Source organism: Bidens hawaiensis, unplaced genomic scaffold (genome assembly GCF_021521415.1).
Source record: "Bidens hawaiensis isolate Kalapana, Puna unplaced genomic scaffold, B.hawaiensis_p1.1 tig00046907_1, whole genome shotgun sequence".
Classification (NCBI taxonomy): domain Eukaryota; kingdom Viridiplantae; phylum Streptophyta; class Magnoliopsida; order Asterales; family Asteraceae; genus Bidens; species Bidens hawaiensis.
Genome location: NW_027498387.1, coordinates 107,680 through 119,312, shown reverse-complemented (window position 1 = coordinate 119,312; position 11,633 = coordinate 107,680). Strand labels below are relative to the sequence as shown.

The following is an 11,633-nucleotide window of genomic DNA, read 5'->3' as shown; positions in this document are numbered from 1 at the left end:
AAGAATGTGGGTTTTAATAAAGATAAGTTAACTCAATTTAAAGATGAGACAATCCCTTAAATTACTAAGTGAATTGTCCTTGATACTTTAGTAAAGTAATCCTTGTATAATGCCTAAAATACCAATTATGATTAGTTGAGTCTTAAAGGATTAACCTTGCATTATAAAATCTTAACCCGCACAACTCTTGAACAATTATAGAACTCATGTAATAACCACTATAGAGTTGCTTTAAATTGGTTATATTGCATACTCACTTAACGAGTAATTAACCGATCTTAGTTGATGAACACCAACAATCCGTTTCCACAACATTATTGATAATTCTCATTCTAATATAGTCAATCATTATTAATATTCTATTTGATCCATTTCAATGTTAAGATTAATGTATTTCCCCCCAACCAAGCCCTTACTGGAATGACGATTTCTCGACTTATCATCAATCTTGGAATCTTGGCGGCTATTTAAAAGTTTCTTAAGTTATTCCTAAACCATCACAAGAGTGGCAGTTCCCCGGCTTATCGTCAAGCTCGTTTGGGTTTTGACTTTAAGGAATCTTAATTTATAAACCAAGTTCACACAAGAATAGCGATTTCTCGACTTATCATCAAGTTTGGGGTCTTAAGGTTCACTAAGGCTTCGCAAGACTAGCAATTTCTTGGCTTATCGTCAAGCTTAGCACTTAGGGTATCTTTTAAGAGTATTTTAACATTCCTCACCAAGTGATAATTTCAACACAACCATTAGTTATGAAAACCGATCACATGTTTACTAGCATTATAAAACTTTAATTAAGATTTATTATAAACCAAGATGATGATACTATGGAAGTTTAGTCACTAATAGACATAATGATAGTTATCAAAGTAAAATATACAAACATGATCAAATTGAATCAATCTAAACAATTTAGATGATTAATCTTTGATGTTAATGATTTCTTCAAAAAGCTTAATCTCCTTAATCTTCAAGTGGTGGATGGATGAAATTGATTCCCTTATTTATGGTGGTAAAAGGAAGTGGTTGGAGAATATTGAATACTCTTCCAAGGGGTGTTTAATTCCATTAAATTAAGAAGAAGAAGAGTATTCAATTTATAGGTTGATCAGACCCACAAGGCACGATCATGTCGCCAATTTTGTCCTGTTGCAATAATTGTCATGCCGGATCGTACAACTCAAGGGTAACACGGTCGTGCTAAGCAAGACACGATCGTGTTGTGTTCCAAAACAGTCCAAACTTTTCCTATTTTGTCCTTTTCTTTTGTTCTGAAGGCATGACCGTGTTTTGGGAAGGCGTCGTGTTTTGCTTCAAAACCTTCTATTTTTTCTTTTGTTGTTACCTTTGATAACATGGGATGTGTCTTTGTTAACATGACCATGTCTTTATTTCTTGATTTTTTGTCTTTACGTCGTATGCTCTAGGCATAACCATGTCTTGATTCACTATGGGGTGTGTCCTGTTAGTTTTTACTGTTTATCTTCGTTTTTCTTTTCATTTCAGCTTGTTTTATTCGTTAGGGTTATATTTACTTATAGATAGAAATTATACACATTAATGGTTATTTATTCTAATATAGTTGCAAAAATTATGCTTGTTTGGACATATTTTAGTACTGAAAAGATGTATAATTTCTTATACATCACCCGCCCGACCTATTCTTGACCCAAAGATAGCTAAAGGTTTTAGTATCGCCTACTAACCTTACCACCGACCTCTTACCAATTGGTCTGGTGGTATGATGTGTACCGCTTTAGTGGGGGGTTCAAATCCTTGCAACTACAAGGTTAGAGGGATTAAAGGTAAAAAAGTTTGTCGCTAAATGAAAACTACACTAACGACTGAGGCCACTTTACTATTGAAAACCAAGACTAAATTCATAATTAACCAAAAGAAAAAAAAAACAAAATCAGAAAGAAAAAAAATAATTGGACGCTGTTATGTGATTGTCAAACACTCGAACCGCTGGTGATGCTTCCCACTCGTCGAAAATCGCCGCCTCTAGTTTCTAGCCGACCAAAACCTGAGCCGTCACTGTTTCTCTCAAAGGTATTCTTAATTTCTTTCTAATTTTTTAAGTTGTTCATTATTAATTTTAGGTTTTATTTGAAAATTGTATCTCTACCAAAATAGGCTAATTGTATTTTAGGTTAGGGTTAGTTATCGTGTATTTGATTATTATTTATGTTTTTTTATTCTTAAATTAGGAGATTCGAGATAAAACAACATTCTAAACAAGTTCTTATTAGCAATTTTCTTAAAAGACATATCTAAGAAATTGATGACATTCATAGAAGTGAAAATCAAAATATTGTAAATGAAATGCAAGAGAATGGTGATGTTGATCCAACTGTTCTTTAAACTTAAGTTCATTCAATATCAGATAAAATCTATTTGAATGGTCTTTAAACTTAAGTTCATTCAATATCAAATAAAACCTATTTGAATGGTCTTTCTTCGGACCTTTTTGATAGACCACCCATTACAAGAAAATGAATACTTAAGACAAAACAAGTTTGAGTCAATGTTGGAATAAGCAAATTTTTATTTATTTATGAAAAAACAGTATTACGATGTTAGGTATGGCATAATGTTATGGTATTCCAAGAAATTGGAAGAATGTCACTACTAATTGATATCATTTTGAAATTGATTTTTAATAGAGTTATGGATATGAAAATATTAGAACTTGAGAATCAATTCAATGAGGTAACAAATACTATGAAAAAATGTGATACGATCCTAGTTATATATTATTATTAATAAAGTTTAATATATATTAATTAAGTTTATCTTTTAATTGGTTTTCTTATTATACTCTAATTGTGTTTCCTTATTGTTTATCTTTTCTTATTTTATGTGTTTTCTTTTCCTATTGTAATAGTTTCAAGAAGAAAAATAATAAGAAAATTTGTCTCAAATTTTTTTTTGTCTTCTTCTCTCTTGTTCTTTAAGCCTAATTCACTCTATGGGTCTATCAGGAGATTGAAGATCTTGAATCGATCTCTATCAATTTGTTGCTTTCATCAATCGTCCTCATGCTTCCTTCGTCGCGTGAAGACCTTATTTTGGCCATGGTTGAAAAAATTGATCGGTTATTGATCAATCAGCAAAACTCAATTGCTGCTCAACAAGCTGCCATAGCCAAGTTCCAGTTTGATTATCTCACTGCCACCATGAACCAAATCATCTCTAACCTTACCGTTGCCCTCACCAAAATTTTAGGCGCCTCCACGGTGAAAACGGACCCAAAACTAGCCCTTACACCCCTAATCCCGACAACCCTACCACTGCTTGTTACCAGTTTTGAGACCGCACCAGCCCCAAAACTCACACCAGTACTGGATAGCTTTTTTCCCATTCCAATCGGCGGACCAAATACGGTTAAGAAACCACTACCAAAGGCTACGAACTCGGTCACCAAAGCAAAGAAAAGCACATTGCCACCATCACCACCAACTTTGTTGCATATGTATTAATTAAGTTTATCTTTAAATTGTTTCCTTATTATACTATAACTGTGTTTCCTTATTGTTTATATTTTCTAATTTTATGTGTTTTCTTTTCCTATAAATTGGAATCGTTTCAAGAATAAAAATAATCACAAAACTTGTCTCAAGTTTGATTTCTCTTCTTCTCTCTTGTTCTTGGAGCCTATCCCACTCTACGGGTCTATCGGGAGATCGACCATCTCGAATCGGTCTCTATCAAAATGTGTCAAGCTTAAATCCTTTTGATTGGTTTTCTAAGTTTGACATATCTTAAATAGTGACATTTTATGAAATGTATCGAGTTGATTTTAGTATGAAAGAAATAGGGTGTCTTTAGATGATGTTAAGGTATTTTATCACACTTTAAGAGAATATATGATATAGTTGCAAAACTGAATGGAATATGTGACATTACTCATCTAATGGTGGAAAACGAAAAAGATTGTTGTACTTTTCTTTGGTTTATCGGATATTGAAGTTATTGTTGGTTTTATCGGTTGTAACCGCAACCATATTGAAAGATGTTTTTTTTTTCTATAAATGAAGCTTATCAAGAAGGATTTACACAATCGAATATGTGCAAAATATTTGAACAATGTTCTAGTTTATATGGTCGAAAAAGAAACAATTGATAAAGTAACAGAAGATGATGATGATGATGATGATATAATGACTCGATTTCATAATTTAACTAACTAAATATGAGAAATCTATTAGGTATTTGTTTGACTTAAATTATGATCATGTTTTTCTCTTTTAATTGTTTATTTACAATGTATGAATTCATGGTTAAACAAAAGTTGGAAGAATCCTGAAGATTTTCTTATATATAAGCTTCTGGTGGTGGGGCTCGAAGGATATTATTCATTTAAGATAAAATGACAAAAGACTTCCTTTACGTTTGCACGGTTTTTTAATGGACGTCATTTGGCAAACTTAATGACATAAATCATCCTTTACGTTTAAAAAGTCTATCACGTCATGTCCTTTCGCACTAACCCAGTTAACATTTTCCTTTAAATCCGATCATGTGCAAGACACGTGAGGGTACTTTTGTAACTTTACACATTTATTAAATAAATGAAAAAATTATATATAAAAACAAATAAAATCTCTATTTCTTCTCTCTCTCTCTCTCCCTCTCTCATTTTTCCAATTCTTCAGTTGTTGCTCAATTCCGGCCGCCATCAATCACCACCACAATTTCATGGTGACAGTGGTGTTTCATAACAACCACCAGACATAGCCCGCACCACAACTTTGACTTTTCATAGACGTTCGTCACCACCGCAACTCAGACTTCTCACTGATAGTCTCCACCACCATCATGGCCGCCACCGCCAAGACACCGTCTTCTCTCCTCTACATATCCAACAAAAATTTAGCCCATCATCTTAGTTTAGATAAGATTACGGGTGTTTGTACAGGCTTAATTGAAGTTTCATCCACGAAATCAAACTATATCTGAGTTCTATCAGATTTCTAGATCTAGGGTTCTGATGGGTTGTGACTGATGGGTTGTGGTTGTTCTATGGAATCGATCGATTTTGGGTCGTGGACAATGGTTATCCTTGTCGCTGGCAAGAGAATCATCATCGACGGTGGTGATTGGGCTGACGGGAATCAAACAAGAGGGAGAGAGAGAATCAGAGTGCAAGGAGGGGATGAGAGAGAGAGAGGGAGAGAGATTGTTTATATGGTGGATGCAGTGGTGGTGGAGGGTGATGTTGACATCGGTGGATGTGGATGACAGTGGTGGAGTGGGTGGCAGGTGAGGGCGGTGATGGTGAAGATGTGGTGGTGAACGATGGTATTGATAGTTATGGCAAGTGGGTGGTTGTAGATATATGGTGTCCGGAGATGGTTAGTGAGAAGGGATGGTGGTGGCCGGAGTTGGGAAGGTGGTGGCCGGGTCGGTGATGGTGGTTGCAGAGGGAGAGAGTGAAGATTAGAGAGAGAGAGATGGCAAAATATATCATTATGTATATTTAAATATTTTTATTTTTATCTCAAAGTTTAAGTTATAAGCACAAATAGTCCCTCAAAGAGTAAAAGACAAATTTACCCTCATGTGCTTTGCACATGATTGGTTTTAACGAGAAAGTAAACTGGGTTAAGCCCAAAGGATATACCTTGATAGACTTTTTAAACGTAAAGGATGATTTATGTCATTAAGTTTGCTAAAGGACGTCCATTGAAAAACCGTGCAAACATAAAGGACGAGTTTTGCCATTTTGTCTTCATTTAATTTGCTCCTTTTGCCCAGCTGCTTCTTCGGCTTGAATTTTGGTTGGATAGTGGTTGGAGATCGACCTTCCAGTTTTAATGTCCTTGTCTGGCTATTTTGATTGGCTAAACAATGCAAGGATAAATTTCTCAGAATGTATAATCATAGTTATTAGAGTGAACTGCTGTTTTTTTTGTGTTTTATCTAAATTTGTGGTTTTAGTCCAATAGCTTAAAATATGCTATTTCATCTATGTGGTTTCATTTCACTTGCAATTAAACCCGATTCACTATATCTGGCCGTTAAACCCATCAGCGTGCTCTTCACGTGAGGGCTGTTTTGTCCTCCCCCCCCCCTCAAACACACCCCAGTCTCTCACGTGAGGAGGCTTGCGAATTAGGACTAAGGTTTATTTGGGGAGAAAAAGAACAAAATTGCCCCTCATTTAAGGAGGTAAATTATGAGTTTAACGACCAGACTTAACGGGATTAGTAAATTCAGGTTTTACTGCAAGTGAAATGAAACCACATGGTCGAAATTCACAAATTTGAAACTATTGTAATAAAATCACATATTTGAACCAACCAAATGGACACAACTGTAGTTTACTCTAGTTATTATTATGATGGTTTGATGGGTTCTTTGGCGGTTCCAAAGTGCCATGGTTTTCCAAAGTCAGATCACACAAGAAACTATATTTGATTCCATTGTGAATTTTTGTTGTTGTTATGGTTTGTTAATCGCAATAGATCGAAAGTCGATCTTTAAGTGGGTAGAGGGGTTGTTAAACCTGTTTATTTTGACGTCATAGTTTTTACCATTCTTACTTCTTGCTAGTTGTGAGGTAAACGGGTTCCAAAAAACCTCGCCATTCCAGCTTTGACTAGGTGGTAAAGGCTCTTACCTTTGTAATGAAAATCAGGGCTTGATAAATGGGTGTGTTTAGTTGTTCAAGAAAAATAATTAAATATCAAACTGATTAGAATGAACTTAAAGAAAGTGATTGTCGTAGGGTTATCATTTGTCTATGTATCGATTATTAATTTTTATGTAAAGTGAAACACGTACATTCTATCTTTCAAAATCTCTCCATGTTACCTCACCTTGTTAATTATATCGTGAATCGTCGATCAATAGTTAATTATGTGGATCATGCACGTGTACAACATTCTTTGTATACGGTCATGATTTGACTTTCTATTTTAACGTATTAAAATGAACAGTGGTTTCTTTTGTAAGCTATTAAGGTTCAATTTGCAGTTAACTTTCATGATTCTCACACAAAGCTATGATTTTGTATGACTTGTATAGTTGTATTTTACAAATTCTTAAATCTTAAAAGATTACTTGTCGGGATCAAATGTTTTGAAATTTAAGGCAAAACAAGTTGCGTAGCTAGCCTTTTTTGGATATCAAATCTTGGTCGTTTAAAAATAACATTCATTGAATGTTCGGCCATAATATGACTATTCATGACTAACCCATTGGACACGACTATGTAGTGCTACAGCCTCAGGCGCTATGAAACCATAAGTATCAAATGCGAGTTTATAAACACGTGCTGGTTGTAAATACATGCATGATTTCTTGTGTGTGTTCACTTTGCATAAAGCGACTTTTAATGCAGTCTGACTCACTGTGAAAACACACTATTACGCAAACCCATAAGAAGAGAATACATGTAAGATTTATACATTCGTGTTTCCCTCTTATCCATGGGTCTGTCAAGAAATTCACACGTGTTTTATTTTTTCTTATCAGAAATCTCAAATTGTCTAGATATTTCAAAGAGTCTGTCCTTAACCAAATCATGTTGGCATTTCCTAAAAGCAATTTTTCTTTTATCATTAAATGTATAATTTTCTTAAATCTCATTTTTTTCATACCCTAACAATAATTTTACTACTTATGAGATTTTACTCTATGTTTTTACTTAGAGGCTGCAACCTATTTACGAAGGTATTTGAGATCTTTTGATAACATTATTTGCATTGATTATTAGTGACAGATCATATCGATCGGACTACACACGTTACACGCCTCTACCCCTTCCATGTAAATAAAAACCCAACTAATAGTCCCTAAATGTTTCATCAACTTGCTCCAAGTGAACAATGCCAACCATCAAGAACAAACTCACCTGCCGTCAGCGTCGGCTGCGGCAACACCTGCCGGAAACTAAACCTCTCCAGAATCTTCCACCCAAAACCCATCAAACAACGACACAGCCATTACCATAGCCACCCACATCAAACGCGTTTTTGTTGTGCTACTAATACTTATACTTGCTCTGCTATTCTACCCCATCCTCATCACCACCACCAGCATGATTCCTCAGCCTCCACCTCCCGGACCACCACTCCCACCGCCAAGACAACCACATTATCACCTAACATCTCTGTGCAAGGGGTCGGGTGGCTCGGCAGCAACAGCCTGGCCGTAGAAAAGGATTCGACCAATCCGTATGTTGATTTCCGGGATTCCATGTTACAAATGATAATGGAGAAGGAGATATACGGGAAAGATGATCTTCGGGAGCTTCTTAACTGTTTCTTGCAACTGAATTCGCCATACTATCATCCGATTATTGTCGGAGCTTTTACTGAAATCTGCAACAATCTTTCAAACTAATGTGCATGATGATTATTATATTAATTTCCAAGTCTATGTAGGTAAGACTGAATTAACAGCCTCGAATTTTTAATGTTTTGATACATGGGTTCGGTGAAGATTAGAATTAATATCTTTATTGTAAAAGATTAGTGTTTTTTTAGCACAACTCTGGACTTATTATTTGGGAGAGATTTAATTGCACCTAATTTTTCGGTTATTTACACGCATTTAGGGTTACAATTAGTTGACGTGGGAGGGGTGGAGAGAGTTTGATATTGATAGTTTGTTTGTAAGGGTTAAATGAAAAGGTTTAGGTGACTATGTAATTGCAACTTTCGTTGTAATGCTCGGCCTAGCAACTTGCTAAGTCGGCTATGTTGCTTTGATAAAATCTTGATTGATCGTTTAAACGAAAAGTTATATCCACAACTAAATTGTGCTGGATGATAAATTTATGTACACACAATCACCAACCTCTTTGTGCATTAATAATCTCAAGTAGGGGTGCCAAAACAAACCCGAACGGGTTGCTTTGGGTCAATATGGATAATTTTTAAAATTAAATTGGGTTAAGATGGATCAAACGAATTTTTCAAGAAGGTTAAAATGAGTTGGGAAAATGCTAGTGACTTTTGGTTATGAGTTAGAATGAGTTTGTTTATGTGTTTAAATTGGACTAAAACAAGTTTCATCCAATTTTATTTTAAACAAAAACTACGAAACCGAATAGAAATCGAGAAATCGAAATCATTGAAACCGAACAGATACCGAAACTGACTGAAATGAAAAAATGTAAAACCGAACTGAAAAAAACCCGAAAAAATCAAACCTGAACCGATGCAAAACCGGATTTTTTTAATAAACAAGGATGACATCGAAAATAATTTATTTTTTTACATTTCGTGTTTTTTTATTTCTAGTTTAAGTTATTTTCTTTTATTAATTTTTTGAAATTTTTTTTTTGAGTCTTGGGTCAAGATGGATTAACTTTACCCATCTTGACTCATAACCATCTTAACCCTCTATTATAAAAATTCATTCTGACCCATACATATCCAGACCTATACCCATTCTAACCTATCACCTAATCTAACCCAACCCACTCACATTGTCACCTCTAATCTCAACATACAAGGGATTTATTTTTTAAGTTTCATTATTCACCTTTATACTTTGTTATAATTACTATTTAGACCCTTAACTTTTGGGTTTTTTTACACTTTATTGTAATTATTATATAGAAACGGGGTACGCGCTATAATGTTTTTATGTTTACTTTTTTTGTTTGTTTGAGACTCTCTTGCCTTTTGTTTTAATGGCTTGAATGAGTTAAAGACCATGAATGGGTTAAACATGCTATAGGCTTAAAACCATTTTCAAACAAATGTGCTCTATTTCATTGGTAAATGTTGAGCTGTTACTTTGATGGTAGTGAGGAAGAAATGGAGAGACTGAAAGAAGATATGATTTTGAAATTGAGCAATGGAGCCGTTATAGAGTGATAAAGGAAAAAGAAAGAAAAAGAGAGAATAATAGCCTTTTGGACTTTGAAACTGCCTAAACTTATTTTAATTTTAATACTTTTCCTTGTAACCGCATCTTTTGCAATTACATTTTATAAACTTTTAAATTTTGATCAACTTTTTTAGAAGATGCCATGGAACATTAGAACCGCATTTTTTTTATATTTTAGCATCACACCTTTCTTTTGCTTATTTGTGTACTAGTGCTAGTTTTGTTTAGATGTTTTACGCCCCCGTCTCAACTCGAAGGTATTAATACTAGTTGTGTATAATTAGCACAATTGGCTCATATAAATTTTCGAGCTAGTTTCAATATTTGTCTCCATTGCGGTGTGTAGGGATGGTAATGCGTCAGGTTTAGGTATTCCCAAACCCATACCTGGTTATGAAAGTCCGTCCCAAACCCGTCGGGTTTTAATTGGGTAATTACCCGTTGGGTTTCGGGTTTTCCCATCGGGCTTCGGGTTTTCTTATCGGGGTTTAATAAAATACCCATCGGGTAAACCGGGCTCAAAACCCGCTAGGTTTTTACCGGGTTTTGACAAAACATAACTAATCAATTACAAAGATGGTCAATATAAATATAAAATGTCTCAATTAATTGACATAAACAAGTTCCGACAAATAATATATTTGGAAGATAGTATATATATAATATAATAAGCTATATCAGGTCCATCGGGTATATAATCGGGTAAATGGGTTTATGTTATCGGGTAATCAGGTAGGGTAATCGGGTATATTAGATATCCCAAACCCGTCCCGTACCCGCGAAAAATTTCAAAACTAATCCCAAACCCTAATGGATCGGGTATTACCCGTCCCATTTATGTCGGGTTTCGAGTTTTCCCATCTGGTTCGGGTTTCATTGCCATCCCTAGCAGTGTGTCTTTCCCACGACATTCTCCCCATCGTGGTGTCTTTCCAGCTTGCGAAATACGAGATCAGAATAATAGTATAAAAAGAAGTAACTAAAAAAGATCTAACAGTTAAAATTGATACATAAATAAAACATTACATCGTATACTAACATGAAGTGGTTGAAATATGAGTTGGTTCTCGTGATCGGGAACACTGTCCCAACTAGGAAAGTGAAAAGGACACGTGATACACTAATTTGAGATACTCCCTATATAGAAGCATTGATTTTCTCAAACAATCTTATAAGGATTTTACATGGGATCAAGCTCAAGAGGTAGTGGTCGTTTGCTATTATTATTATTAATTTTTTTTCATACGCTTCTATTGATTTTTTTGTTTTTACCATGCCCCGCATCTTACATTTAGGTGTTCATTCCTCAAACTCAACTCGAGTTTTGTATATTATTATTATTATTATTATTATTATTATTATTTTGTCGTGGTTCGTGGCTACCGGGCTGTTTTGTTGGGCGGGGATGGTATGACCGGGGTTATAGATAAGGGTGTTTGGCCGTGTTCTTTTAGAGGCTTCCATTGTTGCCCGGATGGATTACCGGGGTCCAAGGGGGTTCGATTGGCCGCACATATTAAGCGGCTTCATTTGTCAACGGATGACAAGAAAGAGACCTTACGGGAGGTGATCTCGACGAATTTGAATTGGTTTATTTCGGTTGGTGAGGGCTTTAAAGGTCTCGCGCAGGTGGATATGTGGGGCGCGTATGGAGTCACGTGCTCTCATTCGGGGGTGCCATCATGATGACCAATCGGTCTGGTACAAGGGTGTCACGGGAGATGTGGAGGAGTTTATAGTGGGGATTGCGAAGCCACATATTGAGAAGGAATTTGTCGCGGTGG

At 35.3% G+C, this 11,633-nt stretch overlaps 1 pseudogene; it reads left to right on the top strand.

The window, feature by feature from the left end:
• Window positions 1–7,835: 7,835 nt before the first annotated feature.
• LOC143596727 (uncharacterized) lies at window positions 7,836–8,352 on the top strand (annotated as a pseudogene).
• Window positions 8,353–11,633: the final 3,281 nt, after the last annotated feature.